Source organism: Elephas maximus, chromosome 23 (assembly GCF_024166365.1).
Source record: "Elephas maximus indicus isolate mEleMax1 chromosome 23, mEleMax1 primary haplotype, whole genome shotgun sequence".
Taxonomy (NCBI): Eukaryota; Metazoa; Chordata; class Mammalia; order Proboscidea; family Elephantidae; genus Elephas; species Elephas maximus.
Window position 1 is genome coordinate 8649483 of NC_064841.1, and position 26388 is coordinate 8675870.

General features: G+C 43.4%; 2 protein-coding genes across 7 annotated transcripts in view; one reads left to right on the forward strand and one right to left on the reverse strand.

Moving 5' to 3' along the window:
- Positions 1-26388, reverse strand: part of MED12L (mediator complex subunit 12L) — a 361451-nt gene that overhangs the window by 144253 nt on the left and 190810 nt on the right. The gene's annotated exons all lie outside the window — the stretch shown is intronic.
- The window catches only part of P2RY14 (purinergic receptor P2Y14), a 52838-nt gene continuing 45899 nt past the window's right edge, over positions 19450-26388 (forward strand). Inside the window, exon 1 of the mRNA XM_049867837.1 lies at positions 19450-19917. The gene's annotated coding sequence lies outside the window, so the exon portion shown is untranslated. The remainder of the gene's footprint in view (positions 19918-26388) is intronic.

Genomic DNA, 26388 nt, shown 5'->3' on the forward strand with positions numbered 1-26388 from the left:
CAAAGGTTGGTGGTTTGGGGGCTTCTCAGGAGAAAGAAGTGGCAGTCCGCTTCCGCAGTATTTACCACCTTAGACATCCTATGGGTTCGCTATGAGTCGGAATCAACTCTACAGCAGGGGGTGGGTTATTGATTACCAGGCTATCCCCAATTCCATCTATGACCCGTCTAGGATCTGTGGCCGGCATCCCCTCACTGTGTTAATCAATGTCTTACGCACAGTGACAAAAAACCTTTAGGGTGGGTGGGTGGGTGGGCGGGGAACACAAAGTTCCTCTATGTTTTTTAAACGGTGTATTCAAAAGATCTAATGAAGTGATTTTACACTCAGGTTGCTACTGTGTCAATTCATCTCGTTGATACAATGGCTGCAACAATGGGCTCAGACACAGCAAGGATTTTAAGGATGGTGCAGGACTAGGCAGTGTTTTGTTCTGCTGTGCATAGGGTCGCTATGAGTCAAAACCGACTCAACAGCACCTAACAACAACAACAACAAATTTTGGCTATTTCAGGGGAAAAAATGTGATTAAATATTAAGACAAGTGGATTTGGGATATAATATACTGGATATACTTTTCCCATTATACCCTGTGCTATATTTGAATCCTCATGGGCTAAGGGCAGAGAAAATAATATGAGGCTCAGTTAATGAGGAAGTATAGTTAGTTCATCAAACAGCTATTTAATAGTCTCTTTAGTTGGGTGTTTTTTTAGTTTAGGGAAACTCTTAGCAAAATAGTCTTCCCTTTAAACTATCTCCCACTTTTTTTTTTTTTTTTTAGTTGGGTGTTTTTTTAGTTTAGGGAAACTCTTAGCAAAATAGTCTTCCCTTTAAACTATCTCCCACTTTTCATAGGGATACAACCAGTTAAAACACAATCTTAAGTTGAAGGATAGAGTTGCTAAGGGAAGTCAAGATGAACAAGAGTAACCTTTTAAACCTTAAATTATTTCTCCTTCTTAAACGGCCTAGAAAACCCTATGGGGGCAGTTCTACTCTGTCACATGGCATCTCTGTGAGCCGAAAATCGACTCAATGGCACCTAAGCACCACCACAACACAGCTGTAGCTCACCTTGGACATTCCAAGGAAGCTGAAGAAAGGAATTCATCTTTCAGACTGTCTTTTCACATTAGCTGGTCTGAAGCAGAGCTGGGGGCACACACCCAACTGGGAGAGGGGAGGGCCTATGACAATGACCAAGTGAGGGGTGTATAAATTCATGCCCCTTGAATTTATGGAATCAGAGTCCTGATGGAGAGATGGATATTTCAACAGAACTCATTAGGTAATTCTTTGAACCCCTTTGCCACCCACCCCTCCATCAAACCTGGCTGTCACCTACTAGACACTTTAGAGTCCCCAAATCATGATTCTATTCCTTGCAACAGTAGTGACTGTTGGGATAAGTTATTCTTCCACCTTCATTTTTGCTCACTTCAGCTTTGTGGAATTTTGCCAGGAGTCTACAAGAGCCTCAATGAAGTACTGTACTATTGTGTGTGTGTGTGTGTGTGTGTGTGTGTGTGTGTTGTCTCTACTAGTTAACCATAACGCTCTCCCTCTTGTAGTCGGCAAACACGCCTTCGTTCCTCCCCTTTTGTGTGTACCCATATGTGTTATTTGGACTTAAATATTTTACCTAAATTTAGATTTAGCTCCTAGCACAGTATCAGGCAATATCAGGCATTTAATCAATCCGTGCACAGCTGACGGCTTTGAAAAAGAGTGACGGCCCTAAAGCTTATGTTTAAGGGAGGTTTATCTTTATGGGGGCAGATCACCAGGTCTTTCTCTCCAGAAGCCACTGGGTTGGTTTGAACCATCAAGCTAAAGGTCAGCAGCTGAGCACTTAGCCACTGCACCACCAGGACTCCTTGAGTTATAGGTACACCCTGTATAAGAAGGAGCAATAATGCAGCTGGGAAAAAAGCTACAGTGTAACACCTCCTAGCCTCTCCATTCCCCACTTCACCCCACAGCTTCCAGTCAAAAATCTCAGAAACGGTAACAGCAGCTGCACTGGGTGAGTCCACTGTTAAACGCATGGTCCTCTTGGAACCCAAAGGCTAAGGCTCCACCCTCCTTAATCGCATCGCTGGGCTCCATGCTGCACTTTCCTGTCCCATATCGCATTTAATCCTCCAACTCAGGCCTCGGACCTTAGAGGTCTGTACAGATATTTTACATCTCATTTCAAACCATTTAAATCTCATTGCTAAAACTGAATTTGTTGTATATCTGCTTTAAAAAAAAAAAAAAGCACATTTAATGTGACAGTAGTTTTATTTCTCTGGCATAACATGATTAAATCAATGGGACATCTTAACGCATTGGCTTAGAATAAAAAAGAGAGGGAAAGTATTACCACTATTTTTTAAAAAGCCGTAGGACAAAAACCATCAACATAATTCTGGTCCTATTTTATGCCCATGCCCATGCCCACACTGCACTTACAAAAATTATTTATCCAGGCCAACTAACAACAAACCATTTATACAAACAAAATCACAGCATTAGAAATCATATAAAATACCACGCTAGTGTTAGAAGTTAACACGTAACACTCCGTTCACAATATTAGAGAAAATAAGAATTATATTTGATTTTCTCTTTTTTTTTTTTTGAAATTGATAATTTCAGAAATAATCTCAAATCCAAAATAGGGCCAACCTGAACAGGGCTTCTGGATTACAGTCACTATTTCAGGATCATCTCAGGCAGCAACAGTATAGTTCTTCCTTTTATGCAGTTTCCAAAAAGAAATCTTCCCTAATCTCCATAAAATTTACATTCAAAAAAGCCGGTCTTGTAGAAAACCTTTCAGTGTGGGTAGCATGAACTCTGTTATACTCCTTAAACTACTTCATAAATGATACTTTGTTACCACTTTCAAACAGCCTGCCAGTGTCCTGCTTCTCAATTAAAGCTTCAAGGGAACCAGTAACTAGGAAAACCCATAAATTTAGGTTAAGTACTTAAGCCCAAATAATGTGTATGTGTGCACACACATGTACAGAAGACAACAGCTTAAACATAAGGACGCTGTATGATCACCATGGGAAAACGTCACACACTAAGTGAAAGAAAACAAAGACAAAATAAAGCTTGGGGATCATTTAACTCTTGTAAATACAGAATTTTCCCCAAACTAAACATTATAAGAGCCCAACCACCAAATAAATAAACAGGTTAGGCACATGCCAGGTAAAAAGACACTGTGTTCAGAATCATGTCTGAAATAACCTGTGGATACCCCTCAATGACTTGTAAATGGAACTATTTCTTAAGATCAAACATTTTCAAATTTCAACTTAATACCAGCATCTGGTAGATACTGAAGTGGTACAGTGCTGAAGAGCTCAGCTGCGATCTAAAAGGTGAGCAATTCGAATCCACCGGCTGCTCCCTGGAAACCCCACGGGGCAGTTCCATTCTGTCCTATGGCAATGGGTTTGGTTTTGGTTTTTGGTTAGTCCTTCAACACCACCTAGTGATCAATTGTAGACCAGCTGAAGAAAACCACCAGCATCACGTCTGCAGTACTGGTTTAACCTGCATGTGTCTGTGAAAAGGAGGAACTGGGCCAATACTTGACCACAGAGTCACCTGGCCTAGCCTTTCGCTACAGTCTTCCTTTCGCCATGTTTAGTGCCTCTGTATACAAAGGAACAACCCCCGGAGCTTCCCAGAACAATGTAAGATGGAAACGTTTGGAAAAAAAAAAAATAATTAAGGCCTACAAAAATCTATCCTACAAATGAAAAAAGAATGAAAACTGGAAAGCCTGAAATAACACATAGGGAAGATGCCACAAATATTGACCACTCCCAATTGACATACAGAAAACTTAAAAACCAAATATAACCAACCCATGGTTTTAAAAGTACACAAAAATCATTAGAACACTTGACAACAGAGGAATAAGCCTGTCAGTTGTAATTAAAGTTTTCATTTAAGATATCAAGAAACACACAGAATTCAAATGGCAACTTCTGTGGTACATACTCAATTTTTTCTGACAAACCACAATGATGAGGTAAGAAAACATCTAAAATGGTAAAATGTGCCTCTTAGAACACACATCCTTTTTTCTGCTCATCTGGAAACTTAAGATACAGAACTTGGAAATTCCTTTGTTTGTTTCATAGCCACACATTCTCAACAAAAGTAAAGTGGCCAATTTCTCTGAATTATGCCCTAGAATATCCAGTGGCCACGGTCTGAGTAGCAACTCTCAGAAATCAGCCACAGGTCTGATTAATTCCATCCTAGCTTACGAGCAAGGTCCTAAAGCCACCAAGTCTGGATCTAGGTTTAAAACCTATAACCAAGACTTCTCAACAGTGCTCTGGACACGTTCATATACACACATATGCAGACACACACAGAGTATGAATAACTAACCCTGTTTGTTGCCTTTGAGTCCATTCTGACTCATTGTGACCCTATAAGACAGAGTAGAACTGCTAAGTAGGGTATCTGAGAATGTGTATCTTTACAGAAGCAGACAGCCATATCTTTCTCCTGCTGAGTGGCTGGTGGGTTCAAACTGCCGTCCTTTTGGTTAGCAACCGAGCCGCTTTAACCTCTGCACCACCAGGGCTCCTTATGTATAACTGTCGTTGTCAGTTGTTAGGTGCCCTCAAGTCAGATCCGACTCAGAGCAACCTATGTACAACAGAATGATAAACTGTCCGGTTCTGTACCATCCTCGCAATCATTGCTACGTTTGAGCCCACTGTTGCAGCCACTGTGTCAATCCATCTCATCGAGGGTCTTCCTCTTTTTCGCTGACCTACTTTACTAAGCATGATGTTCTTCTCTGGGGACTGGTCCCTCCTGATAACATGTTCAAAGTATGTGAGACAAAGTCCATCCTCGCCTCCAAGGAGCACTCTGGCTGTACGAACTGACAGACTAGTGGAGGTAAGTACGGCTAGAGCTAAAGAACGTAGTATAAAGAATGCAACTCAACCAATTAGCCTACGATGGTTTGAAACTATCTCAGAAAATAATCTCATCCAGTGCTAACAATTGTCGCTACCAGCCGAAACCAAAATATCTTTAATGATATTGAAAGCCACCTGTCAATTTCTAATGCTAAATTATCTGTGTGTTTTTCCCAAAAAACCTGACCCATATCCTATGTGTCATCAAATTTTTATGTACCCCTTTATGCAACTAGAGAAACAGCACCATTAGAAACAACGGAAGGATGAATAAATATGTAAGTAAGTGAGTATCGGGCAGAATAGCTATGTGTATACATCAGCCCCACCAAACACCACGCCCCCTTCTTATGAGATATATTTTGACACAGATTTAGTTCACTGATATGAAAGCCAGACAATATAATCTACCCACACATACACACACACACACAGGCACACCTTGCCCTGCACTGTAATATGGGACGATAAAAACGACTGTGTAAGCAGAAACTGTGCAAAGCCATCCAAATAACCAAAGAGGGAAATCGGGACTGTTCTGTGACCTTCAGCCTTTTGCATCAGAACATTAAAAACTTCCCTACTATTGGTTACAAATACATAAAAAGCTGTAAATTTAAAACATCAGCAACCATGACAACAACAGCGTATGATTTATTATGTCTTTGTTTTAAAAAAAAAAAAAACTTACCAAGAGTAGGCTGACCGTGGCTTGCCGTCTCACCAGGTACCTTACGATGCAGCATGGACATCTTCTCTATGGCTTTCCAAGTTGGGATCAGCTTCCAACTTCTCAGCCTTTGTTCTTCTCATGTTCTGAGGCCCCTCCAAGAGTTCCTTTAATAGGAAATCTTCGGCCAGGGTCACTTTCTCTGGGACACCTTCATCCTTACTGTGACAAACACCTTCCTCATCCTTTATGTTGGTAAGGTCACCTTCGCTAAGCTTCTCTGGGTGCCTATCTAGAGACTCCTGTGCAGGGCCAGGGTCAACATTCCTGTGGTCCGCTACTTCTTCGATAGCTCTATTTACACTCGATTCGAATTTCACTTCCAGCATTCTCACTTTTTGCTTCCTTGCTTCTCTTTCAACTTTGTTAGCCAAATCCCTCTTTTGACTACCCACTTGTATACGTGGGTTTATCACTGGCAGGCGAGGAGGCAATACAACTACACACTTTGCTGCCTGCGCATGAACTGAACAGCAGGTGCGCAGTGACCAATCACAACAGATTTTGAAAGATGTGATGTGACGGGTCACTGATTGTCATGCGTATCTGTTCTTTCCATAGTGATCTGGGAATTGGAGAATGAGTGGATAAATCTGTACTTTACGCAATTATGCACAGGTAATAAATATATCAAGGTAACTGAAATTTGAACCGTATTGTTAGGGGACTGGTTTTATTAACTAAAGCCTGGTAAATGAAATTCATGTATGTTGGTACCATGCAAATTAAGGACTGCCTGTATCTGTGCACATGTGTGAGTGGAAATGTGCATAAAATCTTAATCATAATATAAAGGAAAAATAGAAAGAAAGCAGCTTGTAATAAAATGATAGGTAATTTAATATGGAAATGCTTAGGAACAACTGTACAAGTCAGTACATTCATTCCAAATGAAACGGTAAGTTGCTTGCATCCACACAGAGTCACGTGAATTCGACAGCTACAAACACTATTTATAACCCAAATGCCACTCACGTCATTACCACTTGTGATGTGGCTTTCCAAAATAGTGAATAATCCTTGGCAATTTATTTCCAAATAAAAGTCTTTAGACAGTATCTACATTGCTGTAAAATTTGGTTGCTTTATATTATGCCAGGCAAAAATACGTGTTATATGTAAAACAGATTTTGATTTTAGGCTCAGATATTTATAAACAGATTTTTCAGCTATGGGAAAGTTTGATGGGCTACTCCCATGAGAAGCCGAGGACAGGCAATTCCTGCTAACGTAAGACTACCTCAGGCTTTGCAAGACCATCAAGCATCCATGGTCCCAGGCACCAAACATTGGGACATCCACAAACACACACCAAATCTGGCAACGGGCCCCACTGGAAGAGTAATGCCTACACTGGGAACCCTGACCTAGATTCCTGAACCATCTACGGACAGAGAGGAGAATACGCCCAAGGTTTCGAGCAATACAGAACCCCACGCCTCTAGAGAACATTAAGTTCCAAATAAATCTGGGGGAGGGGCGGAGTATCAATAAATAATGAAACCTTTTTTTCCTCATTTCCACCTCTTTATGATCACAAAAATGGTAAAAAGAAAAGTCTATGATATCTATGAAATCGATATATGTCATTAGAGGCCTGACATCAAAGTCTGATACCTGTTTTCTGCAGATGCTATTTAAAGACAGTTATGTACATCCCCTACCCATTGCCACTGAGTTGATTCCAACTCAGAGCGACCCTATAAGAGAGTGGAGACTGGCCCCAAGGCTGAAATCTTTACAGAAGCAGGCTGCTACATCTTTTCTCTCACAGAGCGGCTGGTGGGTTCAACCCGCGACCTTTCAGTTAGCAGCCAAGTACTTACTACCCACTGCGCCGTCAGGGCTCCTTTTTAGATATATCCCATAGATGCCTCAATGTAACAGGTTAAAATCAGATAATAATAAGTAGTGATCGAATCTTACACAGTGCTTCTCAGTCTCTGTTCCAAGCACTTCACATATATAAACTCCTTAATGCTCACAACCCTATCTAACGCAGGCATCCTATTATCAACCCCGTATGAGGAAGGTAAGGGGAGAACACGCTGGTGAATGAAATGACAGGGGCCAGGTATGAGGCCGAGAAGTCTGACTCCAGAGTCTGTACTGTTGCCTGTATTGTCTCCCTTTCTCTCCCCATCCTGTCCTAGGCAGCTCCCTACCCATAAAACCCAGTCAACAGTGCCACCAGCCAGCCGGGCTCCTGAGCTGGAAATCCCAGTCATCCTATGCACCCCTCTTTCTCTCATCCCCATAACAACCGTATACCAGATCCTGCCAACCCAGCCTCAGAAATGGAGTCAAGTCAGGCCACTGCCCCAGCTTCGCTCAGGCTCGCTGGGCAGGGGCTGTGTGGTCCTGTGGATGAGCAAGGACTCTGGAGTAGTGCAGAACTGGATTCTACCACTCACTCTGCCACGAGGAGAGCAAAAAATAAACCAACTGGCATGACTTTAAAATGATGCCCTGACTGCTGAGACCTTGGTGTTCTGTTCTTTCCCAGTTCCCTGCAGACTCTTCTTTTTCTAGTACTGTTCTTCCCACTAGTTGTTTTCAAGGAAACTAAAACTGACTAACATTTACCAAGCACTTCTTTCCCGTGTGCCAGGCACTGGGCTGTATAAGCCCACTTAATCCCCACAACTAACCCATGAAAGGAGTGGCCTTAATTAAACCAGTGACCAATTGTCATCAAGGCGACTCTGACTCATGACAGCCCCATGTGTGTCGGAGAAGAACCGTGTTCCGTAGTTTTCGATGGCTGATTTTTTTCAGAAGTAGATTGCCAGGCCTTTCTTCTGAGGCATCTCTGGGCAGACTCAAACCTCCAACCTTTGGGTTAGCAACTGAGTGCGTTAACCACGTGTACTACCTAGGAACTTCACCCCTAACTTTAGAGAAGAAGAAATTAAGGCAAAGCATTTAAGTAACTTTCCCAAGGTCCCACAGTCAATAATGAATGATGTTGGTAGGGTCTATACCCAGGCAATCTGGCTCTAGAAATCTGGGTTTTAACCACGACTCGATACTGAAATGAAATACATCCCCAGGTATTACCAACAGGACCAAAAGCCTTGTTCATTATTTATGTTGCCAAACGTTATAAACCATGTCGACAGTGCGAATAAGCCTGGAGCTGAACTTGAGATGCTCTCCCAAGCAAATCCTCTGTAACTGTTTAACTAACATTAAAGATAATACTCAGCATTAAGAGACCATTAAGTTAAAGAAGCCAGCCAATCGGTCATGCATATTTGATCATTTTATTCCCTTGTAATTAGAATGACCATTTAATTTATTGTCTACAGCTGGACACTTGTGAGAGAAAGTGTCATTTATGATGCTAATACAACAAGTGTAAACTGGGATGGCCTGGGCAAACCGGGACATGTGGTCCTCAAGCTTATAACACATATGAAAACACGTTATAATGGTTAAGGTTGCGTGCCAACTTGGCTGGGCTATGATTCTCAGTGGTTTGGCAGTTATGTAATGACACAGTCTGGCAGTTGTGTAATGATGTAGTTATCCTCCATTTTTGTGATATAATGTAATCGACTCCATGATGTGATCAGCCAATCAGTTCTAAGGGGAGTTTCCTCAATGGTATAGCCTGCATCCAATATATATGGACTTTCTGGCAAAGCCTGCTGGCTTTTGCTTGCTCTGCGTGCTGCATCCGGCTCATCGTCATGTGACCTCCAATTACTGGGACTTAAGCCAACGGCCTGCCATACGGCCTGCCCATCTTGGGATTTGTCAGCTTCTTTATCCTGTGAGCCAGCAGCCTGTTGTCTTACCTGCTGATCTCAGATTCATCAGCCCCTACAGCTACATGAGGAAAGAGAAGCCTCCAGCCTGACACCTGAGCCATGGACTTGGGACGTGCCACCCTCTACAACCATGTGAGACACTTCCTTGAGATAAATCTCTCTGTCTCTCTCTCTCTCTCTGTGTAAATATACATATATTTGCTTCACTGGTTTTGCTTCTCTAGAGAACCCAGGCTAAGACACATGTCTACAGTAGGATTTCACTGCTTCGTAAAACACACAGCTTAGGCCAAAGAAAAAGAACCCAGTTAATGCAGCCATCCAGTCAATGAGAAGCCCCCACTGTGAAGCTGCTTCCATTCAGCTAACACTCACAAACTCTGAACCACTGGATGCTGGATTAGCAGCTATTCGACAAAATTCCCTAATGGATGCTTCCCGGGGGCATAGCTAAATGGTTTCTGGGTTAGTGCTTGTTGCTGGCAGTCTTGTTTAACGCTACAAGAAAGAAAGCAGCCCACTCAGGCTGAATACTTGTGTATGCTTTTGCTTCTTGAAGGAATACACAAACTAAATTCTAATTTAAATTCTCTCTTTCCTCCAAAGCAAACTGTCACTAATCTTTCTCAACACTGTTAACAACCAGGTGCAAAATTTATGCCCAGTATGATTTCAAGAGATCTCTAGAGACAGACGCTGCCTTTGCCTTTCCGAGGCACAAGTCTTCATGGAGCTGACACCAATTCCACAAACAGGCTGGTCAGGAGGCGGCACTTGAGGCACCGATGTCAGCCAGCTACCACAGCAGGGTGAGGTGAGCACCACCTAGGTGACAACTGTGCCGTTTGTGAAAGAGGCCGATGACACTCAGGTGGACACTGGTTCTGAAGCAATCCTCCCGTTAGGATTAAGTCCTATAAGCTTAACCCACACGTCCTCATTCAACCCACCTCGTGATCTCTGAGAACCTGACAAGAGCAATAGGCCAGGTGCTCCTTGGCTGGGCCATCCAAGGACTAAACACAGAAATGTGCTCTCACTGAGTCTTTGTTGTGATTAAGCTAACTGGTCCATACAAAACAGCACAAAAATCGCTGTTATACCAAAATTATTAACTAACAAGACACTCGGTGTTACCTGGCTTTAATGGCCTAAAGCCACAAAGAAGTTCTCAGTCGGACCACCAAGTTAATTAAATCGCCAAGGGTAAGCACACAACATTCACAGGACCCAAGAAGTACAAACCAGTGTGCTCAGCTAATATCAGTTTGTGGGATCAGGAAGAAGGTTGATTCCACCCAATTTCACCTACGGGGGAGGGCAGACTGTATGGCGCATCCACAGAGCATCCTCTGCCTACGCTTAACCCTTAGTCAAGTTCCCTGAAGACAGCACCACAGACCTTTCCCCTAAACTTGCTAAGCCCGAGTGCCACCCACACATCAAAAGAACAAAAGAGCCATCTGTTTACTGGAACAACTCTGGGAAAGTTTATCTACTAACAACGAAGTATTTCCCTACTTTCGGAATCTCACTGCAGCTGGAGCCTCTCTCTGTGACTTCCCAAGACTCACTTTCCTAACTTGTTCTAACAAGTGACTAAAAAGCTAAGCAGTGAAGAAACTGCCTTATAAAGCAAGGCACCATCTTCTGAGTTACCTGTCCTAGGTTGACAGGGGTTCAAACACCTATAAAAGAGGCTCAAAAGTGTGTAGGCAGAAGTGGTTAAAGGATTTTTACCCCTAGGATAGTAGTATTCAAAATATTCACAGTCCTTGTTTTCAGATTAATTCCTTCATCTTGCTTATCCCTATTTGCAGGACCAGAACAGGGAATTGAGAAATACAACCCACCGCTCCCATACTTTGGTAACATACATTCACTCAACAAACACTTCAGAGTGTCTACAGGGACAGACACATGGGAAGAGGTGTGAACAAGCCAAAGGGTCAATATCGCCCCCTAGAGGTAGTGACCCTGAAGGTGCGTCTTCAGAGCAGGTGGGAGCAGAGTGAAGACAAGGGGAAAGGGCATGTTCTGAGATAATGGAGAAGTAAAACAAAATGCCCCGTTTTGCTTCCTTAGCATCTTTCCAAAAACCACACGCAGAAGAGGAAAAACGCACTGGGGTGGCTGTTTTTGTAACAAGGTTCTCAGTTTTGATTCCTTTTTAAAATTCACTGAAATTCACCTCTTCTGATTCTTCGGTTAAAATCCAATCTTAAGGTTAAACGCAACACAGATCACCTGTTTGCGCATTTCAGCTCATTGGGGTTTGATAGTCAACTGATGGCTCTGTCAGTGCCGGTACCGAAGTGAAGTTTTCTAGCCTGTCTTTAATTAACATGGGTAAACGCTGGACGTGTCAATTCATTTTATAAACTGTTACTTCTTGCCATCTACCAGAAGGTGGAGCTGTTGTACTAGGCTTTTATTTCTCAATTACAATTCTCAGATAAAGGCAACCACATAGCTGCAATGAATCCCAACGACTGTCACTCATTATAAGAGGTTAAAAAAAAAGCATTATTTTACAACACAGTGCCTAATTATGTTTTAAGGACATTAATTCCTGTTCCCCTCCTCTCCTCTCTATCAGCGCACTGAAGTCAGCAGGGTTAAATGCTATGAATACGAAAAACATAAAAAGGCATCTCTGCAGGCAACGTTGTCCCTTCTGGATTATCCTTCTTAAAAGCACATCTCCAATTATTTCACTTGAATGCCCAAAAACGTCGGGTGTAATGAATCGGGCACTCCTCGGCAGGACACTGAGGGTCCTCCCCCTCACGCCTGTCCTGACTCAGCTCACCTTCTGACCGTCACACCTTTGTTCATACCATGCTTTTTAACCATTGACTTTCGCCCCATTCTAGAAATAAAAGAGCCGTCCACCACGCAGCACTCAGACACCAGGTCCTACCGGAGTCTTCAGAGGGCAACTTCCAAATTCATTAACTTTGTACTTTTGCAGAATACTTATAATCGGCCTTCACTTCAATCCTTTTATTCTTATCCCAATATATTTCTCAATTTCTAGTGGAATCCTGTCTGCACCCACAGCCTCTGAAACACACCCACACATACATGCACGCAGGTGCACACACATGATCATAAAGCACTTACATGCAGAGCCTTTATTTTTTAATTTTCCTGTGTTTTAGGAGAAAGTTTATAGCGCAAATTAGTTTCTCATTCAAAGATGTATACACACGTCTTGTGAGGCTGGCTGCAATCCCTGCAATGTGTCAGCACCCCCCCTCTTTCCACCCTGGGTTCCCCATGTCCCTTCGTCCAGCTTTCCTGAAAGTCCCTTCCTGCCTTCTCGTCTTTGCTTTTGGGCAGGTGTTGCCCGTTTTGTCTCATGTACTTGCCTGAACTGAGAAGCACGTTCCTCACGTGTGTTACTGTTTACTTTACAGGCCTGTTTATCAGTCTTTTATTTTCAACTCATTTAATAATGGAACTCAGTAAGTAGCTGCCACAATTAAAATAAACTCACTGAAAATGTTCACATCTAGGTAAACATCCATTAATTAAATAAATTAATTTAATTTAATTAAGTAAATAAATTATAAGGGGTGCAAACAGTTCAGCGCTTGGCTACCAGGCGAAGGTTGGTGGTTCGAACCCACCCAGAGGCACCTTGGAAGACAGTCCTGGCCATTTGCTTTTGAAAGGTCACAGCCTTGAAAACCTTATGGAGCAAGTTCTACTCCACACATACGGGGTTGCCATGAGCAGCAGGAGACTCAACGGCAACTAACAAGAACAAAGCAGAGGAGAAGAATAAGGTACAGCTAACTTTAAAAAAAAAAAAAAAAAAAACACAGGCTATGGAAACCCTGGTGGTGTAGTGGTTAAGTGCTATGGCTGCTAACCAAAACGTGGGCAGTTCGAATCCACCAGGTGCTCCTCAGAAACTCTATGGGGCAGTTCTACTCTGTCCTATAGGGTCACTGTGAGTCAGAATCGACTCGACAGCAATGGTTTTTTTGTTTTTTTTTTTAAATACAGGCTACATGAAGGAGTCTCCGGGATACAAGTGGGGGGAAACCAAAGCCTACTGATGTGTCTTACTTTCCAATGAAGCAACTGGAAAATGTCTGGGATAAGGAATGACAATACGGTTGTTTCTGAATTCACTTTAAAAAGACGTCAAAATAAGTCATGCAAAGAATCACACAGAGTGGAATGTTTGGATAAGGCACGAAATGGGACATTTAAGGAATCGAGAAGTAAGAAAGTCCAGCTTTTGTGGGCAGCTGATGACAGGCTGGATGGAAACGGACTGGAAACAACAACAGATGTATTTTGGGAAGACGTATGTTAAACTCTGTGTGTCCTGTGCATACACAAGGGAGGTTTATATATAACCAGCTCTCTTACTAACAGGGCAGGGTCCTGCCTGGAAACGGTGCTGGGGACGAGAAATGCGTACGTGTGCCTGTGGGCATACAGGGCGGGCTGGGGGTGGCAGGCACACCGGGGATTGTGGGGGTGGTTCTGAGAGAAAGATCAATCAGTCTCTCGGAACTTTGATCTCAGGATTCCACAAAAGGACGTGGGAAGGGGGTGAGGGAAAAAGAGAGCTATTCTGCATAAACCAAAACATCACAGATAAAAGGAAAACAAACAACTATTTTTTTTCCTTTCCTTTTTTTTTTTTAACTTTTTTGACAGTAGGACTCCTAATAACAGGGAACATGCCCTCTATCTTTTTCTTATGATGATGATTTTATTATTATCAATTGTGTACGGTGTGACACACTGAAGGTCAAATTATTTTTGTTGTTAAACATCATAAGATATGTAATTTTAAAAAAAACCATGAAAATATAATCATTACATATACTGCTAAATAAACAATATGTACTATATATAGCGCTATTATTGTCCGAGCCCTGGTGGCACAGTGCTTAAACACTCAGCTGCTAACCAAAAGGTCAGTGGTACACACTTAGCAGCCACCCTGCGGGAGAAAGATGTGGCAGTCTGCTTCCGTAAAGATTACAGCTTTGGAAACCCTATGGTACAGTTCTGCTCTGTCCTATAGGGTCGCTATGAGTCGCAATCAACTGGACAGCAACACATTTTGTTTACTATCCAGCTAAAATACATTTTCCAACATTCATAAAATACTTGTATCCAATTCTAATGCTTAAAAAAAAGTGTGTACGAGCTAATCTTCACATTTAAGCATGTTCACAAAATGCCCATAAACCTTCTGTAAAAATACAGTGGGAGTACCAGACCCTGTGTCGAAGTATGTCTGTGTCTCTCATCAACAGGCACGTTATTTCCATAAGCTCCACATGCTGAAACAGGTTTTCAAGACCTGGGTGACAGGATGAGGCACATAAAGAAAGAAGATTCCCCTCTCCTAACGGTTTCCTGCTAAGAAGAAAGGGAGTAACAGCAAGCAGTACAAGAAAAGATTTCTAACATTCGTGATGCTTCTCCTTCCCCCTTGGGTTTCATCAGTCCATGGCTGTGCTGGCCTGACTTTCTTTCTCCGTCTCTCTCTGGGTCTCCCCTCTAGTTCACAGCACCCTCTTGGTACCCAGCCCATCGAAAGTTCTGCTCGTAGTACACATGTCTACATGGGTGGCCAAAGTAAAAGGGATGATAAACCAAACCGAACCGGTTGCCATCAATTGATTCCAACTCATAGCAAAATTCCGACTCATAGCAACCCATAGGGCTTCCAAGGAGTGGCTGGTGGATTCAAACTGTCGACCTTTTAGTTAGCAGCCAAGCTCTTAACCACTATACCACCAGGGCTCCTAAAGGGATGCGAGTAAGTGATAAAGGGTCTGGTCAGTTCCAGTGAGTTGAATAAAGAAAGCAGATTAAGAAAGAGGTAGGGGATCTGCCCAGAAGATGAAAGTTCTCCCAAGTTTGTAAGAACAGCGGCTCCACAACAGGGAGGCAGAGATGCTCACGCCTGGCCACATTTCTGCATTATTTAGACACTTTTGAAAATACAGATTCCTGAGCACAAAACATAAGGATTCCGACTGAGTTCATTTGGAACAGGGCCTGGAAATATGCATTTTAAAAGCTCCCCAGGTGATTAGAATGGCCAGTCGGGTATATGAGCCACAGTTGTCAAGGGGTAAGAGAAAATGACTTCAAAGTCTCAAGGTAAGCAGGGAACGAGAAGGACCATCAAGAGGCTCAGCGCCTACAAGAGGAGGCAGCTCCGGGCGTCCCCATTAACAGTCTCCCACGTACGGAAAGAGAAACCCCAAGTCCCGCCTTTGCCCCCTTGTCAGCACGATCCTACGTCCAAAAGCCGAGGCAATCCGTCTTGAGGAACACAACTGTGAGAACACAAGTTAACAAGCACACAGAGTCCTTCCTGGATACTTATGTATCCATCTTACTCATTCCAAGGCAACTGTAGCCTGAACCTCGGCCTCCGCCACCTGCCCCAAGTTCCACCATCATTAAAGCCCCACACCTTGTCCTCTGCTCCCATCACTTTCTCTTTGCACTTCCCGCTTCAAGCCAAACATTTACACACACGCACACATCAATCAGCAGTTCTTGATGAGAAAACACACTTTTCTGTGCTCCTAACAAGGACTGTCCTAGTGTACCTGACTCTCCGATGCTTGACGAATTAATGGCTCAGTGCTCGTCTGGTTATAAAAAGACAGCTACTGGACAGGGGAAGGAAGCCCGAACTCCGAATCTAAAAATCGGGGTCCAAAGTTCAGTCCTGCCACCACCTAGCTTGGACTGGACAACTTCGTTAAATTTTCTGTGGCTCGGTTTTCTCTTTGGTAGAAATAGGAATAAAACCCATTGCCACTGAGGAAATTCTGACTCATGGTGACCCCACGTGTGTCGGTGTAGAGCTGCACTCCACAGGGTTTTCGATGGCTGTGATCTTTATGGATGTAGGTTGTCAGGTCCTTCTTCAGTGGTGCCACTAGATGGACTCGAACCGCCAACCTTGTGGCTGGTAGTCAAGAGCAAAACATTTGTGCCAACACCCAATCTTTTTGCTGTCCAGTTGATTCCAACTCATAACTACCACACAGGGAACCTTAAAAACAGGAATATTTACCCCTCAAAGCGTTGTTACGCGGATTGGCTGTGCAAGAATCTGATAGAAGTGCTCATCAATAGAGTGTGTGAGAGTATGTATGTCTGTGTTTTGATCCAATCCTTGAAGGTAAGTTTTCCTTTTAACAGCCCCAGCTGTCCCCTCCCTACCATCCTTGCCCGGTAACCTGCCAATAAAACTATAAAAACAGAGGCCACAAACTGGCTGCCCACAAGCCAAATACAATCCACAGACAGGTTTTACTTTGGCCTGCAGGGAGTCCCTGGGTGGTGCAAACAGTTAGCATGTGCCACTACTAACTGAAAGGTGAGAGGTTCAAGTCCACCCAGAGGCACTTAGGAAGAAAGGCCAGGTGATCTACTTCTAAAAATCAGCCACTGAAAACCCTACACAGCACAGTTCTACTCTGAGACACACAAGGTTGCCGAGTTGAAATCGACTCAACAGCAGCTTTTTTTTTTTTTTTAAACTGGTACAGGGTGTTAGACCTAGACAGGCTTATACAGTATCTGACTGAGAAGCCAACATATGCAACCAGGAGAAGAAACACAAGAGTGGAGCTGAGTGGCACCAGGCACAGGCTCCAGACATCACTCTTCTAGGGTTCAAATTCGAGCCTGAGGAGCTGCCGGCCCTGAACAAACAACACTGTGCTTAGGTTTCCTCGTCTGTCAAGAAGAAGATGGGAGAGGGGATAGCAGAGGAACGAGCCTACCTCATGGGGTCGTTGCGAGGTAGTTACAATGTGTGCAATCAGCGCTCGAGGTTCTGATCATGGCGGCTCACCCCAAAATGAGGAACAGTGGACCCTGGAAAGCTCTGAGTAGCCACTAAGCCCCTTGGGTGGGCCATGAGCTCCCCACTTCTCCACAGTCCCCTTGACTTGCATGGATCTACCTCACTTACATGGATCACTTGCCATCAGGCGACACACACAGAGCTACCCTGTGGCCTCGGGCTTTGCATCTCCTGGTACGAAGAGGAAAGCAAGAACGTGACAATCTCCTCCCCAGTCGTGGTCAGGAACACATATGTGGGAGCTCCCCTTGGAGAAGATCAAGAAGCACTGGACTGCCTGTCAGGACAGCACCCACCCAAAACCAAACCCACTGTCATCGAACCGATTCCAACTCATAACGACTCCACAGGTTTCCAAGGCTGTGAACCTCTAAGGAAGCAGACTGTCACGTCTTTTTCCCGAGGAGCCGCTGGTGGTGTCGAATCACGGACCTTTCGGTTAGCAGTCAAGCACCTTAATGACTGCACCACCCACCGGGGCTCCTTCAGGAGAGCACGGGAGAGTTAACGGGTGGCTCTGAGCCTGCCACGATAAATAGCTTCAGCTACAAATACGGTAAGTCGTGAGAGCTGCATCTACGAGACTGCTAATCCTGTAAATCCTGTATCACCTATTTAATCGGCAAAATGATTATATCTGAAGGATAAGAAAATTATTTCATGAGGGAAGGAATCTTCTTTAGTCTCTATTCTATCTCTGGTGTCCAGGATACTGCCTATTACATGGTAGGTAAACCCACTACGGTCGAGTCGATTCTGACTCCTAGCAACCCTATTTGGTTTCCAGGGAGCAGCTGGTGGATTCGAACTGCTAACCTCTTGGTTAGCAGCCAAGAGCTTAGCCACTGAACCACCAGGGCACCCGTTACATAGTAGATAATAAAATATTTGTTGAAGAAATGAATAAATAGACAGATGGTGGTTATTAAGACTCTAGGTTCTGGCTGCCCTCAGTGAGATGGACTGACACAGTGGCTGCAACAATGGGCTCGAGCACAGCAAAGATTGTAAGGATGGCACAGGACCGGGCAGCGTTTAGTTCTGCGGTGCGTTGGAACCAACTCAACAGCACCTCACAACGACAACAGGCTCCTTACAGAAGCCCTTTGGCTCAAACTCCCAGCTCTGCCAGTTACTACTAACTGTTTCCTCTTCTGTAAAATGTGGCTTAAATAGCACCCGGCACAGTACCTGGCACGTCACAAGCACACAGTAAAAGTATGGTTGATTAGTACAGCTGCCAAGGTGTGTACTAACTCAAACTAAAAGTTATGAGTTAATCTGTTAGCATACAATTTGGCGATGGGACAACCCAAGTGAACACACTTGAAATCTAAGTACTGCACGGTTCAATACAACACAACCCCTTCTTGAACTGTCCTGAATCTTGTCTCACACAGTAAGCTACTAAGAGCCTTAGAAAGAGCTTATTAGAGCTCTTTCTCTCATGGTTTTCTTTCTTTCATCTCTGGTTCTGAGTCACGGGTTTGATAAGTCCTTTGAAGCCAAATTCTGAGTTCTTCTAAATTTTAATGGCGCTGATATTCAATGGAAACCCTGGTAGCATAGTGGTTAAGAGCTATGTCTGCTAACCAAAAGGTTGGCAGTTCAAATCCACCAGGCACTCCTTGGAAACCGTACGGGGCAGTTCTACTCTGTCCTATAGGGTCCCTATGAGTCAGAATCGACCCGACGGCAACAGGTTTGGTTTTTTTTTTGGTTTTTGGTTTTTTTGATATTCAATAGGAAGAGCATTCTGTAGGACATTACAAATTATACTATAGAGCTGGGAAAAGGGCTCCTATGTCTCACTTTCAAAACAGTAACACAAGCGGCACAAACTTGGCGGAGTATTAAAACCTGATGAGTTTATTTAAAGTCCTACTCAGGTTCTATTTGTCAATAACACTCAAATAAGAAAAAATGAATGTACGGGAAAAACCCAACTATAACAACACCTCTTATCTAAGAGATATGGTTATCAGTGACGAAATGTTTCTTTGCTTAAATGCTAGTTTCAAGTTTCCAGGAAGTTTCAATTACCCCCAACCTCAGGATGGGTTAAGTCATGTGGCTGCTGACAGGGTCCCCTTAGAGAGTTTCAGAGAGAGCACATCAGCTCTCCACCTCTTCCCACACGTTCAATTTGGGAAAGTAAGGTTTAGAAAAGGAAACCTATTTTAAGCTGTCGCCTGGCTGGCTGTTCATTTGCCAGATGACATGGAATAACACAGCAGAAAATTAAAAAAAAAAAAAGAAAAGAAAGCCAAACTGTTTTGGATTACTGAAGGCAAAGAATGAGCAGAGGTCAGCCTGACACCCACACAGATCAAAACATCTCTCTCCTCGTGGTTTCCTCGTCCCAGATGGCAGGAAGTTCTAACTACCCAACTGGGCAGAGGAACACCCTGTGAGAGTTGACCCAGCATCTCCTGGTTTCTGGCAAGTTCCTGATTTTTGTCCACTCTTCAAGACGGGCAAGAACTCTGTGTAAGACTTCACTTGGAGCCTGCCTACGCTGAGACATACTCCAAAATGAAATGAGTGCTGTCTGACTCACAGATGAAGGGCTAGAGGCAGGTAAGGGAGCTACGTTTCCATGGAATAACCTGAGTCTGTGTGCACGAGGATAGAAAAAGAAAGTCCTCAGCTGGGCAGGAACAATGCCTGGTAGCACTGGCTATCCCCATTCAAGCTTTTCTCAGTAAGCTACTTTCTGTTTCTCAACTATAATCAACTGCCATAATAATAGATTTGCCACTTCTGATTTGGGGATCCAAATCTGACATTTTATCACTGACAGTTATCTAGAATTTCCAAGTGTGGCTGTCAAAATATATCTGTGATAAAGAAAGAAAATGGTTAAAAGGTATTCCTCACAGGACAAACCTTTCAAAAGCTTGAAAATGTGTTATCAAAATTGCTTTCAAAACTACAATATCAATTATTTCAATAATGCTTATGAGTCAGTATGAATACATGTCTTGCAGCTGTATGTGTATATAAATATACGGTCGGTATCTGTTGGTACTTAAGCTTACGTAGGTAACAGCTTTTATCTTTGTTCTTGTTGGGGTTAAGTTAGTTTTACAAAAACCTAATATAATATTGCCTTTAAAAAGAATTACAAGCTGTAAAACATCCATTCTATGTGGAGCAAGAATTTGAGTTCATATGCTACTTATTTATGAATTATGACCTATTAGCTAAATAACTTAAAATACTTGAAACATTTAAATTTAAATCACACAAAAAATAACTGGCACAGCCTCACATTTTCTACATATTGTATCAATCTTATGTAACCCATCTAGTCTAGAAATATATCTATAACCATATACATATATATATATATTTTTTTTTTTAAGGCAAGGGCAACTAATCTATGGAGAAAGAACGTCAAAGATCACACTGGTAGAATAAATAACCAACCAGCAGTTTGTATGTTGAACTTTCCAAAACATACAGACTTGGAAAACATTAAATAACCTAGGTATCACTGATAAAGTTAAAAAACTAATATAAGAGAAGAAATGTATTCACTATAAAATATTACGATTAAATATTATTTACAGTTTTACACATACAGATAATAAATGTTATAACAACAAAAGAAAGCCATTGCTGTTGACTCAATTCTGACTCATAGCAACCCATAGGACAGAGCAGAACTGCCCCACAGGGTTTCCAAGGAGCAGCTGGTGGGTTCGAACTGCCAACCTTTTGGTTAGAAGCCGAGCTCTTAACCACTGCACCACCAGGGGTCTATAAATGTTATAGTTCAATAAAATTTATAAGTACCTAAATATACACATGCTCATATATTGGCATGTCTGCTACACCTTAGTAAAGACAAAGTAAGGGGACACCAAGGCACTGAAAACATGAAGATCCAATATGAAGAAGTCAGTAAGGTGTAGGGAAGGAACAACAGTGTCCACCTCACAAGTGAAGAAGCAGACACGGGGTTTAACTATCCAGGCCAAGGTGACCCATCTGAGCTCACCATGTGCCTGAACCTGCCGGGCACGCACAGGACACTTGGACACTACTGCCTGACCTCCTGCAGCAAGTAGCCTTTCAATCAGTCCACCCTTGCCCCAGCTACACCCACTCACCCCAATCCCACCAATCAATAGTCAATAGTCACCCAGCAGCATGGCTTTCAATCCTGTTCTATGACTTTCATCCTCAAGTCTGTATTTTAGGGAAAGATAGCATCTTTAATCCCTCTTGGGCACTGCTTCCTTGGTGGTACAAGGTCCTCCTGTCTCTGCTTGATTCTCTCTTTTATATCTCAAAACAGACTGACTCAAGATACAAGCTCATCTTGTAGATCAAGTCCTGGCTCTTTAACATAACTGCCTCTAATCCTTCCTCCTCAACATCATAGCAACAGGATTTACAACACACAGGAAAATCACATCAGATGACAAAATGGTGGACAATCACGCAATATTGGGAAGTGTGGCCAAGCCAAGTTACATATATTTTGGGGGACACAATTCAACCCATGACACTCCCTATACAAAATTTTTCATCTAGTACCTAATCAACTACCATGCACATATATTTTGGGAAAAAGTTATAATGAAAACACAAAATTATAATCAACCCTGATGCCTTTAATCAAGACGCATTCATCCAAGTTGGGGATGGGAGTACAAAAAGGAAGCCTCTCAAAGCCAGGAGAACTGGAAAACAAATGCTTTAAACAGCTAATGGCTACACTAGGCAGTGCACTGCTTGCCGAGTAAGCACCCTCTACATGGCCAGTCCATCTCTCACCCCAGCTCCTCTGTGCTAAGGCTGCAGGAAGGATTAAGTCAGATATTTGTAAAGTTTTTACTACAGTAATACAGAAAGTGTGCAGGAAGTGTGGGCTGGGATTACCATGATTATTTTTTTAACCATTATTAAAAAGACTAATTTCATCAAGGCAGTTATATATGTCATTATATATCAGACCACTGGAAACCTGAACATTTCAGTACCTTTGCAGTGGTTAAGAGCTATGGTTGCTAACCAAAAAAAACAAGGTTGGCAGTTTGAGTCTACCAGCCACTCTTGGAAATGCTATGGGGCAGTTCTATTCCATCCTATAGGGTCGTTATGAGTGGGCAGCGACTCGAGGGCAATGGGTTTGGTTCCTGTTTTTTTGGTAGGTCAAAACAAGTATAAGCCAGACTGAGATGACGACATAACAAAACTATGTATCTACAACATTACTTCTCAAACTTTAGCCTGCACCACCTGGAGGGTTTGTGACAACACGTATCTCTGGGCCCCACCTCCAGAGTTTCTGATTCAGTAGGTCTGGGATGGGGTTAAGAAATTTCACTTCTAACAAATTCCCAGGTGATGCTGATCTGGGGTCCACACTCTGAGAACCACTGATCTACAGGTTAATACCACATTCACGTCTGCCTTACCAACAAAACTGTCTACAAGTTTCTCAACCAACCTAAGCCAGTTAATTAATGGGCAAAATACTGAATAAGTGCTTAAAAGGTAATACCAGCATATTATTCTCACATGGATAAGCATCACATACGTTATGCTTTATTAAAAAAAAAAAAGGAAAGAAGAAAGAAAAGAAATCAAAGTATTCTCCACATCAGGTCTAACATGCTGCTGAAGTCAACTGCTAAACACCTGTGAAAAAAACAAACCAGCTGCCATCATAGAGACCCTATAGGACAGAGTAGAACTGCCCCATACAGTTTCCAAGAAGGACCTGGTGGATTCAAACCACCAACCTTTTGGTTAGCAGCCAAGCTCTTAACCACCGTGACACCAGGGCTACTGCAAAATAAAAAAATAGAGGGATGTTATTGTGTGATTGCCCAAAACAACATTCACTCCATAAAATGTCTCTGGAATAAATTTAAGTATTAAGGCTTCTCAAAACCTAAGCTGTACTCATTTAGTTCCAGTGTTTCCTTGAAAGTTAGGCTGGGGACGGCTGAGCTGTCTCACGGTGAGTCCCATCTCTGCAGTACAGAGAATGGGCCACCCAAGGGGGGACACAGGCTGAAGTTAACACATGAGCACCCCCCTGCAGACGGCTGTCTAGGGGAGGAGGACTGCAACAAGGAGTTTCTCTTAACTGCAAATTGTATTACCAACACATGTGTGCCAAGCCTGTTCAGCCAGAACAGTGGTTCCCCAAGTGTGGTCCCTGGACCAGAGGCATCAACATCGCCAGGGTACTTGCTAGACATGCAGAGTCTCAACCCGACTTGGTCAGTCACAGACTCTGAGAGTGCAGCCCAGCAACCTGTGTTTGAACAAGCCTCCACGTGACTGAGATGCAAGTTCAAGCAAAAGATGGGCGGGTAGGGTGACCCTGCGTCCTGAGGTAGCCCCAGGTTTCATCTGTTGGCTGGGCCTATTTATAAATACTGCCTGTTTTCTATCTCAAGAGTCCTGGCTTGGCCAATAAACTGTATAGTCACAGTTCAGGATGCTAAAAGGGGCTCACTGCCAGTTTCTAGCTACTGCCTGGCATTTTAAATTAGCTTCCAATCTACTGCTACATTGTGGTACTAAACTCATTTTAAAAAAAAGAAAAAGTTCTTGTGAAGTCGACTGCGACTCGGGGTGATCCTACATTTGTCAGAGAACTATGCTTCACAGGGTTTTTAATGGCTGTGACCTTTCAAAGGTAGATTGCCAGACCTTTCTTCCGAGGTGCCTCTTGGTAGATTTGAACTTCCAACCTTGCAGTTAGTTGCCAAGTGTTTAACCATCTGTGCCACCCAGGGACTCCATAAACACAAGCTCCATAGGACCCCCGAATACTAAAAGATGCATTATCTCATAAAAGCCTAAGCAGCATGGCTAGAGAAACCAACTTCTGTCCAGGTATCCTACATTTAAAAAAATACCCACCAACAAGCTACAAAAATCTAACTTAAAATTCCAGCTTCCTAAGCGGCAGTAGGAACCAAGTCTCTATCCAGGCCTTCAAAATTCTCCTTACTAAATCTTCTGGTTCATCTTTACAGGAAGTGTGACAGCGCCCTAGAAAATGACAGACTTAATAAGTAATTTATTAATCTTATTTTTATAGTAATAACTTGGCTATATTAATTCACAGGGGGAAAAAAGCAAACAAGGAAGTTTTCCATAAAGCTTCTCAACCCACCTGTTCTTTTAAAGTCAAAGTGAAATATGGGTCATACACTTCCCAAGTTCTGATCAATTTCAGATGCCTTTGAAATTTTTGTCTTCGTTCAGCCTAAATTAAATTGCTGGCTTTTTATTCTTCGCCGAAGTGTCCCATCTGTTATTTTTGAGAAGCATCAAAGCCCTTCGATACCATCTGTTCTGACCCCCTTCATCTTGCAGATAAGAAAACAGCCAGAGAGGGGTGGCAGCTTCTACCCAATTATATAACATCTGCTGCTGAAGTTAAGATATCAAAGAAAAGAGGAGAAAAGATCAGCTATTGGGCTGCTCAGGGTTGCTCCAAAGGGAGTCGTACACTTTGGTGTGGTCACTTGGAAAAAGAATCTCATGCCCGGTTTTCTAGGACTACACGCTTAGTTTTATCATATCGCTCAGAGCCACAGGGCTTTAGGAGTGATTCACACCAAGCAGACTTGAAATGAGTCGCTTTTCCTCTACAGTGAGAGAGGTCTGGCTGGAAAACAGGACCTGGTGCTTAGAAGGTCTTCCTAATGGGCCTGGCCCTGAAGTCAAAAGTTGGTAGATAAGCAGGCTTGATTAAAGGACAACGTGCATCCTGCTGCCAAAGATGGGAGAAATCCCCTTACCACTTTAGGGATATTTCTTCCATCCATTCATTCAGCAAATACTAATTCCGAACCATGTGACGTCCAAGGTTATAGACGCTAGGAATATTCTGTGTGCAACAGACCCCCGACCTCAGGTGGAGCTTATGTTCTAGTGGGCGCACAGACAAACCTTCACATTGTCACTCTTTCTACCCTAGGAAATGAGTTTTTATTTCTTTGATAAAGAAAGACAGGATCCTAATCTCATAAAAAGCCAATCAACCTTCAAAGACTTGATCCAAATTCCCGACCTAACCCTGTTAAGAGTCGATAGCCTTACATGCGCTGAGGACAAAAACAGAATATGGAAAACAATAGTAAATGCAAAAAACACATCCAAGGAGTTCTGGCCCCATGGAACTGGCCACCATCGTGCTCCTACAGATGGCTGACACCCTCACTCCCTCTTTTCCTACTATAAATGTCCTGCAAACACCACCACTATAAGAAATCAAACCAAACCCACTGCCTTCGAGTCAGTTCCAACTCACAGTGACCGTATAGGATAGAGAACTGCCCCATAGGGCTTCCAAAGAGCAGCTGGTGGATTTGAACTTCCAAGCTCTTAACCACTGTGCCACCAGGGTTCCACCACCACTACAAAATTGGAGAAAAAGGAACAGAAAGGATACAGTCTTAGGCTTATCACCGAATCTATGAAGAATTTCAATACAGCAAATGACCTCAGAACCAGTGCTACCGAGGCAGGTCCCCACGGCCTGCCTGCGCCTGCGGCCACAGGGCTTCTGCTAAATACAACCACCACCTGGGCGTCAGCCCCGCCTCTCCCCGCGGACTGCAAGATGGGGCGTTAATCACCAGGGCCCTGGGCGCTCCACCGCCCCAGGAAGGTGGCTCAGAAGCGCTGCGACTGGAGTTTTGCTGGCCGGGATGGGGTGCAGAACTGTCCGCTGACTGGCATAAGGGCTCCGTGCACCCGGGCCACGCCTTTCTCTCACTCCTGGGCATGCAAGCAGGGATCACAGACCCCTTGGATCCTGCATTCCCACCCCTTGCCCTGAGCTGCACCATGTGGGGGCGCAGCTCTCTGGGCTGCAGCCCCAGAGTCTACAAGTTGCACCCCACCGCGCCCAGGGGCGTTAGCTGATGAAGGAGACAACCCAGCTCTGTACCAAAAGGAGCCTGGCTGACTCTCTTCGAGGCCTCATCACCTGGGGGTAAAGTTAACGAGTTAATTTTATAAAAGGATAAATATCTCACTTAAAGGCACTGTTTTAACTCAAAATAA